General features: G+C 43.1%; 1 protein-coding gene across 26 annotated transcripts in view; it reads left to right on the top strand.

Moving 5' to 3' along the window:
* Positions 1–17,934, top strand: part of ptprsa (protein tyrosine phosphatase receptor type Sa) — a 283,320-nt gene that overhangs the window by 63,989 nt on the left and 201,397 nt on the right. For 10 of the 26 annotated variants that reach the window (XM_036977798.1, XM_036977809.1, XM_036977792.1 and 7 more), the window contains exon 1: positions 4,867–5,339. The exons of 1 other annotated variant lie outside the window; for it this stretch is intronic. The gene's annotated coding sequence lies outside the window, so the exon portion shown is untranslated. Of the gene's footprint in view, positions 1–4,865; positions 5,340–17,934 lie in introns of those variants that run through there. 15 more of the 26 variants (XM_036977788.1, XM_036977791.1, XM_036977800.1 and 12 more) reach the window with 5 other exon arrangements.

Genomic DNA, 17,934 nt, shown 5'->3' with positions numbered 1-17,934 from the left:
TAGTTGATTTTTTGAATCAGCTGTGTCGTGCTAGGGCAAAAACCAAAACGTGCACCCCTTGAGGCCCGTTTTTAGCAGTTATGGTATGAAGGTTTGGCTAGGACAGGTTTTAGCACCTGGTCACAGACAGCTGTTATGCTGTGCACTAAAGTCCACAAGCGAAGGGAAAAGGTCAGAGGCGGAGAACTCGTAGATGTGAGAAAGAATTATACAATGAGCAAAGTGATGATGCTGTATGTAGCTGTGAACTGTGTGTGGGTGATCAGGGGTGTATTGATTCTACCGATTCGGTGGCTAAATGTTTCTTAAACAGAAGCAAATGCAACGAAATGGGGAGGGACCTACCTGAATTTGTCCTTTCACATTCTGCAACTGTTTGGACAAAAGGTTACACCCCAGATCAGCTAGACGGTATCACCTGTGCACCTACGTTATAAACTTTAATTTTGTAGGGCAAATTCATGCACACAAAAAAAGCGCCCTCCCTAATCTTGAATTGCACTGAGCGCCACTGGCGTGCCTGTGTGTGTGTGTGTGTGTGTGTGTGTGTGTGTGTGTGTGTGGAAACCAATCAAGCCATCAGCAGCAGCCCCAGTACTGCTCCCTCACAAAGCTACAGTCCTCAGCTCTCTGTGTGTCCATCCACCAAGATGAAAATGGTGCGAATTCCTCTAAAAAGATGAGAATATATTTGAGTGTTAAGTGTCGGGGAGAGGGAGCCCCTAAGGGACGTTTGGCTGGAAATAAATGTGTTTTGTACCTGGGGCCTTCTTCTTCTTCTTCTCCTAGACCTACCTGACAAACTCTCCATCACAGGGGGAGTAAATAGTGCCATATGAGGAACTCTAAGTAACTGAAGTTGCCAGCTGCCGCTGCCACCCCTCTGGGTGACACAGAGGAACAGAGGAGGAGGGGGACTGTAGAGCATCTTTCATTTTCCTGCACATGTGTTGTCACCTGAAAACAGAACAGGAGAGAATCTGAGCTACTTTCCCCCGAGTGGCGCAGCGGTCTAAGGCATTGCATTTCAGTGCTAGAGGCGTCACTAGAGACCCTGGTGTGATCCTGGGCTGTATCACAACAGGCCGTGATTGGGAGTCCAATAGGGTGGCGCACAATTGGCCCAGCGTCATCCGTGTTAGGGTTTGGCCGGGGTAGGCCGTCATTGTCAATAAGAATTTGTTTTTAATTGACTTGCCCAGTTAAATAAAGGTTACACGTAAAAAATAATTGCAACAGGTCTTCTCAGCCGTGGACCTTGAGTAACACGTGGTGACTATTTTGGATTGGAATGTCAACCCTGACCCCCTAAGCTTGAAAGCATATAGGGACCACATATTTATAGTACTGTATAATCCATACAGTGCCAATTTCCCAAACACAGATTCCCAGAGAATCTCCTTTGAGAACGCATATTAGTCCAAGACTAGGCTCAATCTGACCCATGCTGTATAAAGTAACGTGTTAAAATATGATCGTTTGGGGATTATATCGTCTTCACAGGCTCGGAAGAAAAACAAAACAAAAAACAATACTTCGTAAGAAGAATAATATGGCAACTACTGTCTAATACAAAAAACAATGAAATAACAATAATAATAATAATAATAATAATAATAGTCAACTAAAACATACATTAACAGCATAAAAAAAAGATGATGTACAACTACTAATAGGCCTACAACTAATAAAAACTACTGCTAAAAACTACTAATACAACTAATAAAACTATGTACCTATAATATCTACATACATATTTACACATATCATCATTATTCCTGTCAGGATGTACGCTTTGCATTTGTAATTGCTGCCATTGTCAAAAGGAATAGTGTATTGTAAAGTTAGTTGTTCCTTATTATATACAGGGAAATGTAAGTTGGTACATTTAAAAAAAATACATTGTTACCAATACGCAGTTATCTTCTGTTTGGAAGTTACAGACAATTTAGTGACTCATACAGTCTGCAATGACGTGTCTTATAATGGCATCCAGGAATTGATTTTTTTTTATGGATGATGTCACCATAGTCTAGGACAGAAAGCAGCAAATGGGTTACTAAGGTCTTTCTAATGGATACAGTAAAACAATTATTAGATCTGTATAGTAACCCAAGCTTATAGTTAATTGTTTTTTTTATTACAATCAATATGCTTTCCCAAAGATTTCCAAATATTTCAAGCAATCAACACTTTTCAAGCATTGTTCCATCACTTCTACAGTGGGGAGAACAAGTATTTGATACACTGCCAATTTTGCAGGTTTTCCTACTACCTGCAAAATCGGCATTGTATCAAATACTTGTTCTCCCCACTGTATGTGCATGATTTAGTAATGAGACACATCACATCAAAATTATATCTCTTCCACTTTCTCCAGCGGCATGCATCACATGCAGTTACACAGCTTTGGTGAACCCTCAACAAAAACAATGAGAGAGGGAGAGAGAGAGGGAGAGAGAGAGAGGATAAGAACTCCCAGTGTAGTCGACTCATTACTCTGTTATGGATTGCACATGTCAAGCCGTAAGTGCTCCTTTATCCTTCCATGCACTAACCCGTATTTCCCTAGTCCCAGTGAAATTTACCATGTTAAGCCCCACGCCACCAGGGGAAAAGCGGTGTGCAGCGCTCCAAGATTTATCGGAATGATTAAATTAGGCAGCGGCGAATAAGGAGGATGGGGAGGAGAAGAAAAATCTACATAAAAATCACGCCGAAGTTTTATTCAGTGTTCAAATTGATTAGCCCCGTTTTACCTTTTACAGTGTTACATATCAAACTGGGTTTCAAACAAAGAGTAGTGAAGGGGGGGGGGGGTGCTCGCATGGGTAGTTTGTCACAGAATGTACACTAGATATTGATATTTGAAAGACTTAATCCATTACGATCTGATCCCCTTGAAAAGTTCACGGCACAAATACACCCTCAAATTGGAGAAATGGCCTTGTTAGTGCTGTTCCTCCAAAAGGCATGCCACGCCTCTACTTGTTCTATTTTCTTGTCCAATATCCATTGCGGATGGCAACAGCCTCAAGGCTAATAAACAGAAGTGTTGACATCATTCGATTTGAAAGTGTTCATGTCAATTATAACCGATTTGAACAGAGCCTCAGGCCAAACAACGGAGACCAACTTGTACTTGTAGAGGATGAACCAGTCGTGTTTGCACGCTAACTGGAATTCAGGCAGGGGATCTGTAACAGCTGATTTGAAAAGTGCAACTAAAGATTGTTGTTTAAAAACTCCCCCATTAAAGAGCCTTTAGGAAGCTGTCATTTAATAACCGACTCTCAGAGAGAGTAAACTTTTTTGATCTTTGGTTTCGAAATAGGCTAATGGGACTGATTTATGACTTTTGCACTTGTGCAAAGATGTCACCTATTGTTTTTTAAGGAAGGAATATTGGCAATTGAAGTAAACTAAAAGTGAAATCATAAAATGTATTGATTTACACTTAACCTTATTTTACTAACCTAGGTACACACAAAAAGTCTATATAGTGCCAAATAAGTGTTTTTTGGCTTGTAACCATAGCAGATCTTTTATGGTGCTATATAGAACCTTTATTGGAATGTTCTATAAAGAACCATGTTTATAAGGTTCCAAAATTAAGCTTTAAGGTGCTATAAAAAGGGTTCTACAAAGAACCATTAATAAAAAGTTCCACATAGCAACAACAACAAAAAAAGTGTCTCCTATGGTTACAACCCTTTTTGTGGCTATATAGAACAAATGTTCTTATGGTTCTTTATACAACCTTTATGGAGAATGGTTCTATAAATAACCTTCTTCAATCTTGAGGGTTATTTTGTATACCCTTTTGAAGAACCATACAGGTTTGTTTATTTATTTTGGTACGCCATATTATAATCGTTTCATTTCCATAGACGTTATTATTGTGTTAATTGCCAAGTTGAATCAAATGTGCTAGCCCTGAAATGGCTGTGGCTGCCTGAGGACAAAATTGAGAACTGATGTAGACAACAGCACTTTGAGATTTCAGCTGATGTAAGAAGGGCTATATAAATAAATGTGATTTGAATTGACAGAAGGCCAAACGTGAGTCTTTCACAAGACGCCATTAACGGCCATGGTCATATTCACAATGCAATGTCATATAACACAACAGGTTAAATCCACTGGAATGACATTTACTCACTGTTAAAGAAAAAGAGCTGTGATCAAACCACGCCCCCAAAATATTCTAATCAGCCACTTACATTTGAATTATCACTAAAAGAGGGAAGAACCCTTTCCTAAACTGCTAAGAACCCTTGGCAAACCCACTTTTCTTAATGTGTATCATATTTTATGAACCTATGAACTATTAATTTTTACGTCAGATTTCAATCGTGTAGGCCTATTGTTTAACAACAATATTGTCAACATTTACATTTAATTTATAACATTCAGTTATTTAACCACAAGCAATGGTAGGTTAATTACATGTTTGATCAAATGAATGCGCAAATAATGAATGTTTATTCTTTGCGGAACACTATGCTGTTCCGATTGAACGGAATGGGCAGACGCACGCGCGCAAATCAGGTCCAAATGCAGCCTACTGTCCTGCCTATCTATCGTAGTGTAAAATACCACATCTGACTGTTTGAGAACACATGTAAGAAAACTGGCTAATTTAAGATCACTATGTCCACGTTGTACCCATACACCGCTAACCTTCCACAACCCTCCCTCTCTCCTGGCCCAGTTTTTCCTCAAAAGGGTCGACCGTGAAGGTTTCAAATAACGTTCGACCCCCAAATCCTCATCTGTTTCCACTCTGTAATGTCATTCACCAGCGAGCGGTCACGTGAGTGTAGAGAGGAGGCTGTACGTTGTGTGTGTGTGTGTGAGTGAGTGTGTGTGTGTGTGTGGCGGGGGGGTAAATCGACTATGGGGGCACTCGACACGGGTCTTCCCACCGCCAGTCGAATGAGGTGGATTTAGGAAAAATCCCAAAACCTGGGACGTGGAGATAAACCACAGCAGCAAACAGATACGCATGGAAATCATCGCACGGCTCGCATTTGGGATCATATACTTCTGTTCTATTGAGGCGATCTACTTACTGAAGGAGACTGATATGAAAACGGAAGACAGACTTGCAAGAAAGAGAATGATTGTAGCGGTGGTTTTCCCCGTATCAAAGTGACTCAACGCTTTTGCCCAATTGAAATGTATGATTATTCTCCACTTCGTTATTTCATGGACGCGACATAAGCTTTTTTTTGCACTGGAGAAGGAATTTTCAAGTATCTCTCATCTGCCCCCCATAAACTAACCTCTCGGAGGGGGGCGGTTTAAAAAAAAAAGACTCTTCTCACGCCACTAAAGTAAGGTCTTACTATTTCCTTTCTGGCTTTCTTGCGTTTTTTTTTAGAGAGAAATGAGAACGAAAATAATAGTTGTTTGATTCAAAGTACCTATCCATAGGCTGTAAACGTTTTCTCACCAGTAACATTAGTCTTCAACTTACCCTTACTTGCTTCCCGCAGATGCCTTTGTTCAACTTCACAAAACGAAAACAGTTTAAAAAACACTTATTTCACACCAGTATGACAAAGTTACATTATAACTGTATTATTATAGCAAAACGTACTTTTTTTATTTTCTTAAGTAATTCATCTTTTCAACCATAACTAAGAAAGTCATTAGTGTTTTATTCTATTTGACTTACAGTCAGCAAGACGTTGAGTAAATAAAGCTACAATGTTGCAGTATGTAGCCAAGCCTTTCAAATGTATTTAGACAAATGAAGTTGAATTCCTTGATGACTATTTTTGGTTTAGAGACTCGTATGTAGTCTACAGTAATCTCGTTAAATGTGGTCTCCACTATGTTTTCGTGTTGCAAACAACCGTATCAAAACGTCGCGGCAATTGGTGAAGGCTTGTGCCCAGGGGATATGCGCTTTTCACTTCGTTCCCAAGGACGGCCTATCTCAAGACTGTTATTATGTTGATGATGTGTTCCTTTTGAGATGAGCTCAATTGTAGGAGCCGCTATTGAAGCGTGATCTGAGGGCGATTGTCATGAAATCATTGGGCATAAAAGATCTAGGCCTATTCCTAAATTATAGCTCAGAAAAAGATTGAAGTTGAGCCATAGCTTCTGTTTCACTCTCCTATTAACATCAGTTCAATATATCAGTGAGGACGCGGTGAACTTTTGATGACGCATGCTGTGCTGGAAAGTTTTGGACACGGTTCGGTTGCCCACAGGCAGTGCTGAATTATCCTATTTTATGTAGGACGAATCGAATTTGAATCACAATTGGTCTTGATTTAGCATCTAAGCACTTCTAAAATCTTTCCAGAGGCAACATTTTGTTCCTTTTGAACACACTCTCACTTAATTTAAACCCAAATAAGGAAAGACAATGAATCAGTGTGACTGATACATAGAAATAACAATGAAATACTTACGTTTGGACTATATTGTTGTCATATTATATATGACATATTACACCACCCTCTAATGCAGCGTGTATATATATATAATAGCTTCACAAAATACATATATTGAGGTCTATGTCAACAGAAAAACATTGGATTTATTGTTTTCTTCCAGGCTTTTTAAATTGTGAAATCTGCTTGCAGTTAAATATTACATCTTGTTGTTGGATAGAATAAATAAACCACTTTGTAATGATGAGATCCACATGTTGATTGTCAGAAGGGAGAAAAAGTGTAATCCTTTAGAGTAATTGGACAACACCTTGCATACAAAGAGGCACGAGCCAACTGTGTCCAGCATCCTTAATGTCACTTTAATTGAACAATTTATCACCACTGATCACTGTCAGATGCTAGGAAACAAAGAAGAGGAAAAGGCAAGAGGAATGCTGCCAGCCAGGCAGAGGCAGTTAACTGTGACCAAAGGATGTCACAGACTCTGTATCTGCCTTCGGATAAACCACAAATCAATGCATTTATGACTGACAAGCCCGTAAGGAGCTGTAATGAATAAAAGTTGCTCAGTGATGAAAACATTTAATCTGAAAACTCTGTTTATTGAACAAACTTTTGATTTCCCCGAAGCGTTGGGGGATTTTTTTTCTTCTTCTTCTCACTTGGAAGGGAAAAAGTTAATTGAATTGTGCCCCGGATATGATTTTTGTAAAAAGGTCTTTGTAGGTGTCCTCCCTAGGGTTGTGAAATTCATTTCCTTGCAATTATTACTTTCAGAGCTGTTTTCTTATTTCCCACTTATCTGCACAGTGCTTTTTCTCCATTTTTGAAAGGATCAAAAGGAGGTGATTCCAGACTCTAGTCTTCAGGCCCACTGTCAGAGTAAATACTAATTACACTGAGGGGCACAAAATTAAGTTTTCAGTTGTTTGACTTTCTGCCTCCCACTTTGAGGCCTGTTTAGGAGCTCACACAAGGCAATGGTTCTTTATACTGTTAGATTGCAGGACCTTCATGCCGCGTTGTCAAACCAAGTTAAAAAAAATCTTTGTATTATTAACAATTTCATGTAGTACTAGGCCTAATTGATTTTTTTCTATTGGGTGAGTCTTTACCACCCAGTGCCATGTTGATTGCGTTTGAAATGAAATAAGAACATTTTTGGCAACATGTTTTCCAATTAGCCCTGTTGCTTTTCAGCTTTGGACGCTATGGTGACAGGCAGCATTAATAGCAGCTGCACCAGCGGACTCTATTGTGTTATCAGCGAGAGAGAGAGAGCGAGCGGGATAGAGAGACGTGTGTGCAGCACCTGCCGTCTTTACTCGGCCTACTAATTGTGTTTATTCCTCTTAATTTGTCCTGAGTGCTAAATCGGTGCACTTCAACTGGCGTTGGGTGCAATTTGTCTGGCGGTGAATGGAGGAGGCATTGTGTCTTTGAACGGTAGCCCTTTCCCTTTGATACCCAGACTTAGTGGTTTCAATCGTCACTAAGGGAGGAAACCTTTTACTTAGTCAGTTAATGGAAAGGGTGGATCATGACTTGCGCTGTAGATTTTTTATTTGATTTATTTCACCTTTATTTAACCAGGTAGGCCAGTTGAGAACAAGTTCTCATTTACAACTGCGACCTGGCCAAGATAAAGCAAAGCAGTGTGACACAAACAACAACACAGAGTTACACATGGGATATACAAACATACAGTCAATAACACAAAAAAATGTACATATACAGTGTGCAAATGAGGTAAGATTAGGGAGGTGAGGCATTAAATCGGCCATAGTGGCGAAATCATTTCAATTTAGCAATTAAACACAGGAGTGGTAGATGTGAAGAAGATGAATGTTCAAGTAGAGAAACGGGTACAAAGGAGCAAAACAAAATAATAATGAGGGCTATGACTGGTTTGTGACTTAACCCTTCATCAAGATCTCAGTGGTGAATCGTAGACGGAGTAGCCTCCATTCAAACTGCCCAAAAGTAGTGTTGAAATAAATCGGACCTTCTTCCAGGCTCCAGTTACTGCTTGTAGCTTTCCACCTCACACCTGCACTGTGGCCACAGGGGATAAGCGATTAGGGCTGTGGAATTATTGACCGCTTTGCCCAGACGTGTTCACCGGAGTCCAAATCAGTAGATTGGCCTCGGCAACAGGCCCCTGTTGGAGGTGAGAATTTGCCCTAATCCCGAGATTCCCAAAATTGTATTTACACACGAGTCTCCCCTGAGCGCGGTTGGCCCAAAACAAGCAGTGCTCGCTTTAGGGGGTGCCGCAGGGTCAGAGCCCGAGACCAGATAAGACAGACAGGAATAGTGGCGGCGAACTCGACAGGATTGATCCATATCATTCTCGGTTGTACGCCTGAGCTAGGACGGGAGGCTCAAGTCTCTTCTCTGTCTCATGCTGGCTTTTCCTAAATCTGCCCACAGACAGATAAAGCTCAAGCCCTGACCTTGCTTTAGCACCAGAACTTCCTCTTGTTTATCTGGGGGCTCTAAAGGGACTTCATAGACACACTGCCAGGGCATACACATCCCTCGTCCCCAGATACGGGGGGTTTGCCCCAATGATTTGCTCCAGTTCCTTTGATGATGATGTGTTGATAGTGCATTATTTACTTTGGGGAGGGGGCAAGGGTACCCCCTTGTTTGACTCCTATGCCGGCTATTCCCCACACACCCCTCCTGTTCCAATCCTCAGTCTTTATGGTTATGGAGTTAATGTGAACTGGTGTTTCATGGAGAGGTTGTAATTAACACCCCGCCTGGGATAAGCCAGGCGATTGGGCTCTTTCTGTCTCTCATGCCCCCTCTGATTCCGTCACTGGGCCGCTCTCCAGCTTGTTAAGTATGATTACCAGCTGGTGTTCCCAGATTGATGGAGCCTTCGCCGTGGGGCGTCCTCACAAACCTGGTTATGTCAGGAAAAAGGCACCCCACCCAGAGTTATGACCCCTAGGAGGTTGTGGAGAGCCACTGACACCCCATTCATACGCCTGAGGGGGTCATGTTGGCAGGTTGGGATTGGCCCATTTATTCTCCATTTAGGGCCCACACTGGATGGCTGTCCCATTGAGCCATTGGCAGGGGGATTTGTGAAGTCTTAGTTTGTCTAATAAGGAGTTGTCGTAAATGTAGGCCTACATGAAGTATTGTAAGTATTCCTCAGACCCACCGACAGACTGTCGGAGTTGTGTGCTGGTGGGGTGTAGTATCGAAGGGGATCCCCATCCCCCAGTGCATTCTCAATCAATGCTGTTGATCACTCCAACATGTTGAAGTAAAGGAATTCAAGGTCAATTGAGATACTTTTCTGAACGAGCAAAAGGCAGGAGGAAGGACACACATATACAGTCGTGGCCAAACGTTTTGAGAATGACACAAATATTAATTTCCACAAAGTTTGCTGCTTCAGTGTCTTGAGATTTTGGTCAGACGTTGCTATGGAATACTGAAGTATAATTACAAGCATTTCATAGTTGTCAAAGGCTTTTATTGACAATTACATGAAGATGATGAAAATAGTCTATATTTGCAGTGTTGACCCTTATTTTTCAAGACCTCTGCAATTCACCCTGGCATGCTGTCAATTAACCTCAGGGCGACATCCTGACTGATGGCAGCCCATTCTTGCATAATCAATGCTTGGACTTTGTCAGAATTTGTGGGTTTTCGTTTGTCCTCCCGACAATTGAGGATTGACCACAAGTTCTCAATGGGATTAAGGCCTGGGGAGTTTCCTAGCCATGGACCCAAAATATCGATGTTTTGTTCCCCGAGCCACTGAGTTATCACTTTTGCCTTATAGCAAGGTGCTCCATCATGCTGGCAAAGGCATTGTTCGTCACCAAACTGTTCCTGGATGGTTGGGAGAAGTTGATCTCGGAGGATGTGTTGGTACAATTCTTTATTAATGGCTGTGTTCTTAGGCAAAATTGTGAGTGAGCCCACTCCCTTGGCTGAGAAGCAACCCCACACATGAATGGTCTCAGGATGCTTTGCTGTTGGTAAACTGATGGTAAAGCTCACCTTGTCTTCTCTGGACAAGCTTTTTTCCGGATGCCCCAAACAATCGGAAAGGGGATTCATCAGAGAAAATGACTTCACCCCAGTCCTCAGCAGTCCAAACCCTGTACCTTTTGCAGAATATCAGTCTGTCCCTGATGTTTTCCCTGGAGAGAAATGGCTTCTTTGCTGCCCTTCTTGACACCAGGCCATCCTCCAAAATTCTTCGCCTCACTGTGCGTGCAGATGCACTCACACCTGCCTGCTGCCATTCCTGAGCAAGCTCTGTATTGGTGGTATCCACGATCCCGCAGCTGAATCAACTTTAGGAGACGGTCCTGGCGCTTGCTGGACTTTCTTGGGAGCCCTGAAGCCTTCTGCACAACAATTGAACCGCTCTCCTTGAAGTTCTTGATTATCCGATAAATGTTTGATTTAAGTGCAATCGTACTGGCAGAAATATCCTTGCCTGTGATGCCCGTTTTGTGCAAAGCAATGATGACGGCACGTGTTTCCTTGCAGGTAACTATGGTTGACAGAGGAAGAACAATGATTCCAAGCACCACCCTCATTTTGAAGCTTCCAGTCTGTTAATCGAAATCAATCAGCATGACAGAGTGATCTCATACTCACACCTGTGTTAACGAGAGAATCACTGACATGATGTCAGCTGGTCCTTTTGTGGCAGGGATGAAATGCAGTGGAAATGTTTTTGGAGATTCAGTTCATTTGCATGGCAAAGAGGGACTTGCAATTGCAACTAATTGCAATTCATCTGATCACTCTTCATAACATTCTGGAGTATATGCAAATTGCCATCATACAAACCTGAGGCAGCAGACTGTGAAAATTAATATTTGTGTCATTCTCAAAACTTTTGGCCACGACTGTACATAAACACACCTTTGTTTTCCGTCTTTCACGCATCTCGCAGAGCAAAATGAATGTTGCTAAGACGAATGAATGCTAAGATGACAAGTGACACAGACTTTATCCTCAGTCACAAACAAAAAGCACTCGCTCTGTTAATGCACGACGTGGCACTTGAATTACACATTACGTTTAACATTTCTATTAGCAATGTACGAGGTTTGCTAGAATGCCAACATGTGACATTCGAAATGCATACCAAACATAGTAAATCTTTATTGTTTTCCCCCGGCTTTAGCATTTCAGTGCTATAGAAAGTGGGAATGTTGCTGTGTTAGCGCTTCAGGCTTGGGAGTGGGGCTACTGCTATACTTAGACTGAAACTGGCAACAGTAGTGGAAGATTGGGTCAGGTAGTAGTAACAGCCTGCCCAAGCTGAAGGAGGGGTGGTAAAGATAGGGGTTAAGGGGGGTGTGTGCGGGGGGGGGGGGGGGGGGGGGGGGGGGGGGGGGGGGGGGGGGGGGGGGGTGTTGGGCGTTGAGTCTTTAGAAGCTAAAAAAGCCTCGAGGGGAGAAGGGGTAGGGGAGGGAAAAAGAGCGAGAGCGAGGGAGATGGGGGTCTTCATGTGCGAAAAGCTGTTAATCCTCTGGCTTTTGTGTCCAAACAGAAAGCCCAGGGCAAGATGGGTAGGTCCGGGCGCATTCAAAAGCCCCTCTTTTGTTGTCGTTCTCCACCCAAAACTGGCGGACATCTGGTAGGGGAAACGGAATGGCAATGGGGGAACTTTGGGGGAAGGGGGGTTGAGCGAGTGAGGGAAAGGGGGTGTTGTTATAGCGAAAAGGAGGGAACGACCAATGGGAGTTGGCAGATAATTGATGGATGCAAGTAATTGTGTGTAGTGCAAGCATGGAAACATGGGCCTCTGGGAGAGCAGGGGCTAGGGAAAGGAGGAGAGAGGGGGGGAATGAGTTTGCATCTCATGGCTGTTACAGCGCATCACTCAAGGATGGCTAGGGTTAAACAGGAGTAAGAACCATTCTGTCAAGTCATTTGTTCATCTCAGTACATGGGGGATATTCGTCTGGTTGTGACAAATAGCATAGCAGTCAGGGAGCCCCCTATGTCAGCCTCAAACAAGTCCAATTGGAAGTACCCGGAAGGCGTACAGTCTTTCTGGTATCCTATATTTCTGGTATCCGATCTTGACTCGATTTGTATGCAGACGCTGTTTTTTTTTGTTGCAAATACAGTGGCTGTTGTTGTGTGCCTAAAACGCCTCCTCACGATTTCTCGTAATTCTAATTTCCGTCTCTTTTCAGACCGACACACTGAAACCATTTATTTTGTATTAATAATCCCCCTTTCCCGTCAAAGCTCCAATCAAAAGACTGTAATTACAACTGGGAGATCGAGCTCCTTCTAATAGCGTAGCAGTGTGCGCCTGGTTTTCAAAAGACATGTGCTCTAGCCTGTATACACAAATGACACTGCACCAGTGGTGCGTGTAAAAGAGCGAGTCGAGATGCATTTTGTTTCCCTCGCCTTTGCTGCGAATCACAGGCTTGTCTCTTGCCGACGAGAAGAAAGGAACGTGTTTTGTCATGCGCATCGCTCTGGAAGCAAGTACACCTTTCGGAGGCGAGACGCCCTCGCAGGCAGCTCGATGTATGACATTTCTATGTAAATACCGGGCGGCCCCCGCTGTATTCAGGAGGACAGCTAACAGACTGTTTTTCCCAGACATTTGTTGTGGTAAATGCTTGGCTGTTTGGACCCAACCGTTACCCTGTCAGGTGGGATGAAGGCATAGTTGTAGCTCCTTATTTTCTTGTTTAGAGCACTGCTGCTATCCGTGTATGTGCCTCGGGTTGTCCACAACCTCTGGCCACACACACACACACACACACACACACACACACACACACACACACACACACACACACACACACACACACACACACACACACACACACACACACACACACACACACACACACACACACACACACATATATGAAAGGTAGCAACATATCCCCTTGATACACAGTGACACCAAGGCCCCCTGGTGTATGTTACAATAAAACTGTATTTTTTTTTGTCTTAATTTTTTTCTTACCTCATCCCCAAATTTTGAACAGTAGCCAATCTCTGTAGCGGTAGCTAAACGTAATTGAGAAGGGAAGAATGATGGGGAAAATACATAAATTAACTCTTGTGTCTCAGTGTCAGTGGAGATAATCCTGGCAATCAGAGCGATACAGCGCTTTGGAGATTACTGGGACCAGAGGGAGGTGTATCTATATAGCCTTCTTATTTATTTATTATTACGCATGCTGAAATACATTTGGGGGAAAAAAAAAAATCATTTTTTTAATAGGAGAGATTGTCTCCGACGGTAAACCGCTTTACACTTTTTGTTTGTTACAAAAGTGGGGATTTGTGGCAGCTAGAGTAGCTGATTGAGGGCCCCTGTCGCGCTCCCTCTTTTCCCCCCAGTGTCAAGATTAGAGAATAAGATCAATGATACCTCGCCGTACACCTGTAATTTGTGGGCTTCCGACGTTGCTAGAGCATTACCTGAGCGTTGTCTCAGCGTTCTGCTTTGACCTTGCCTTTTGCCATTGAGCAGCGGTGCTCTAACAAAGAAAGACTGCCGATTTATCTGCGGGGATGGGAATTGGATGAACAAAGGAGGGAGAACAGGAAGGGAAAGCCTACAAGGAAATAAATGGGGCCGTTATCTCGCGCTGTCTATTTGCCGGTTGATGCAAGGGGATAGCGTCAACAAATAAAGGGTGTGCGGAGCAGGCATTGGTGGATTAAGGCCTGCTGTGTACCTTGGCGAGGCAGCGAGCTCTCACAGTGTGCGCTGCATGGGGAGATGTAGAGGCCTTCTCATATACAGTAGCAGTCAAAAGTTTGGACACGGCAACTCATTCAAGTGTTTTCCTATATTGGTAGTATTTTCTACATTGTATAATAATAGTGAGGACATCAAAACTATGAATTAACACATATGGAATCATGTAGTGACCCCCCAAAAAAGTGTTTTAATTATATTTGATTTTAAAATATTCAAAGTAGCCACCCTTTGCCTTGAACTTTTGACTGCTGCTGTACATGCTAGGAAGGAATATGGAGGCTAGATATGAGAGGTGTGTTAAGCAGGAAGAGGGAGTTGTGGAAGTGCTGTTACATGAACGCACATGCACGCATCAGGCAGTTTGAACTTTATGGATAACCCGGTCAGAGAAATGGGACGTTTTGGAAGGACGCCCTTCGTTACCGAACCCTCTATGACTGAGCACATAGGCTGGCACTCCCTCTCCATCCATGGTGGGGTACGGGGGGGCGTGTCCCCACATGACATGTGTCATCGCGCAGCCCCCAATCTGTAGTCGCGATTGGGCGGAGGTGGAGGAGGAGAGGGAGAACACGAGGAGAAACAAAAGCAGGTCTGAGGGGGGTAACAGGCGGAGCATGGGAGCTGCCCTGGGGTGAAAAGATGGATGGAGAGGGGGACAAAGATGGAGAAAGAGAGCGAGAGAGTGACAGACAGACAGAGAGCCTGTCAGAGAAGCAGAAGGGAGATGGAGAGACAGGCGAGGGGCTAGCTGTCATTAGCATCGAGATAAAGGTGGGCTAATGAATTTGATCCCTGTCCATTCTTCCTTTGCGGTTCCATATGGGTGAAGAGAGAGATAAATAGAGACAGGCTGGCTTCAGCTCCACCAACCAGAGCCAAACTCTCTCTCCTCATGTCAGGCTGCTTTTAACCCCATTCTGCCCAAGATGGCCGCCTGCCGCTTCACTTGCCAACTGCTGTGGCAGAGCCCCTGCCAGGGCCATATTATAGTGGCAATGCCAGAGGGGGAGTGCCTGAATACAACCGTACCATCTGCCAAGCAGATTATTAATCTATCTGTCCATGTATCTCTGTGTGGTGGGTTGTAGCTAGCGTGCTACAGGGTGTAGTTTGTAAAGTAAAGAGGGTGTACAGAAAATGTTTGACCTCTGTCATTGCCAACAAAGGGTATATAACAAAGTATTGAGATAAACTTTTGTTATTGACCAAATACTTATTTTCCACCATAATTTGCAAATAAATTCATTAAAAATCATTTTGTCTGTCATAGTTGAAGTGTACCTATGATGAAAATTACAGGCCTCTCTCATCTTTTTAAGTGGGAGAACTTGCACAATTGGTGGCTGACTAAATCCTTTTTTTGCCCCACTGTATGTAAGTGTAGACTTGAATTCATTTTCTTGTGTTTGTTTGTGTTTTCTGGCCACTGCCAACCTCTATCAGTGTTTCCTTTTGCCGCACGATGGAACTCTACAGTTGCCTGTAGCTTTGTTTTGACTAGCTATTCTTGAGATACACAACCATATCTTTCATGTTAGCGTGTTGTTAGCTAGCATACACACACACAGAGCCAGTGTATCTGCCTATCTTCCAGCTGTAGCTGTGTGGTGGGAATAATCAGTCCTCAGGCGCTTCTACCCGGAAACGAATAAAGAGGTGGGCCCCTCCATTGTAAATCACAGTCGGGTCTTGTTGGGTGTAATGGCTGTAAAAGTGATCAGTCTCTGGCCTTTACCTTTGTTCAACACTAATGAATGCTAACTGAATATTAAAGACAACAGAGAAGGGACGCGAGGTAGGATGGCCATTTAGGAATTCAAGTTGACGGGGAGATTCATCTGTCTTCTGACATTGGCATTTTGGACAAAATTAGAGTTGAGGGAACAGTTAAACAGTTATGGACCGGTTTGGACCAGTCTGAGAGATTATGACATTTAAAAAAAAAAAAACTTTTTCAGCTCTCATGACAAATATATTAAAAACCTCTCCTTGCACCCCCCCCCCCCCCCCCCCCCCCCTACAAAATATCAACGTAGCTTTAAACAGGTCAAGGCTAGAAGGAACCTTGAGGAAACCTACGGCCTCATTTGAAGTCAGCTATTTAATCCCATTCAAGTGCGTCACCGACTTCAAAGACGGAATTTCATTGCAAACCTATTGATTTTCTTTTTTTCCTACGTACACAATCTGCGACTCATAACCAATGTTTTTTTCTAGAAGGGTATACTGTAGCTGTATTGGGAGCAGGGCTGTAACTCAAGGTGAAGTGTGTTTGTGTGTGTATGATACTAGCTTTATTCGGATGGGAAATGCAATTGCAAATGCGTGTGTGCGTGGTGTACTGTTATATAGGGATTTGACAAATGTAAAAATGTTGTTAACATTGGGTCGGCAGGGTAGCCTAGTGGTTAGAGCGTTGGGCTAGTAACCGGAAGGTTGCAAGTTCAAATCCCTGAGCTGACAAGGTACAAATCTGTCATTCTGCCCCTGAACAGGCAGTTAACCCACTGTTCCTAGACTGTCATTGAAAATAAGAATTTGTTCTTAACTGACTTGCCTAGTTAAATAAAAGTAACAAAAACATTTAAACTGCCCATATTGTTTAAATGACAAGAAGAAATCATATAATGAAGTGAATTCACAATTCAGATATGGTGTTGCGTATGACCACTAGCGGGAAATGTAGTTTCAATCTTCCGCAGACCTGGCCTCTCAGCAACGGTGGTAGGTTCTCTGCTGTGTGCCTCTCCTCCATGTTCTCTGTTGTCAGTACATGGGACTTCATGTCCCACAATATCTCCATCTGGGCAGTCACAGTTTTTTCCAACATGGCATCTTGTAGTCTGGTTCTTGAAGCCGACATAATTTCTGTGATTTTCTCACTCGTCCCTTATCACACTGTTGCGAGCAACAGGTTGGGTCTTGAGGTGCCTCCCGTTCAGCACTGGTGTTTATGAGTCCTGCCACTGTAAAGCTTGCATTTCACCACCTTCTCATTTAACTTCTCGAAGTATTGCTATACTTTGCTGCCGTCTCTTCCCTGTCTCCCTTTCTGCCTTCTTCCCCCAACTCTTAACGATGATGACGTGCAGAGCGCTTCATATCCGTGGCATTTGAAATATGCATATCTCTTCCTACTAACGTTACAGCTAGCCCAAAAGGCCGTCAGATGGCGATATTGAGTCGTTTCATCTTACCGTCCGAAGGCATTGTATGCAGCTAGCTATAAACACGTATCCCTGGTGGAGCAGTTCATACATAAAACATTCTCCATTCAGCCTGCAAAGGCGTTCATTTCCTCCGTAACTCGATTTAATGGCAAGAAGGCGGGAGAATACTGAAACACCATTTTTTACCATCATAATAGAGTAGCTAATGCAACTTCCTGATGTTGCGCCCTGCGTTCAGCCAGGGGTAAACAACAGACTGCTGCAACCTGATTGTCTGAACACAATATGCAACATCTGGCACTAGCGTTCTTAGGAATTAGTCACTCTAGCATGGTGGTGGAAAAGGGTGTTTCATAAAGAAAGTACCCATATTTCCCCCCTTTTTTTTGCTTTTTCGCCATTAAATCAAGTTAAGGAGGAATCAATGCCTTTGCAGCCTGTATGGAGAGTGATTTATATAAAAACCGGGCGACAGGGGATACGATTGTATAGCTGGCTGCATACTATGCCTCCAGACTGTAAAATGAAAGAACTCAATAGCCACCTGCCGGCCTTGGAGCTACGTTACAGCATTGTTACATTAGGTATTTGTAAAAAAAAATAT

The sequence above is a fragment of the Oncorhynchus mykiss genome, chromosome 5 (assembly GCF_013265735.2).
Source record: "Oncorhynchus mykiss isolate Arlee chromosome 5, USDA_OmykA_1.1, whole genome shotgun sequence".
NCBI classification, from domain to species: Eukaryota; Metazoa; Chordata; class Actinopteri; order Salmoniformes; family Salmonidae; genus Oncorhynchus; species Oncorhynchus mykiss.
This window is presented reverse-complemented; position numbering and strand designations above follow the sequence as displayed.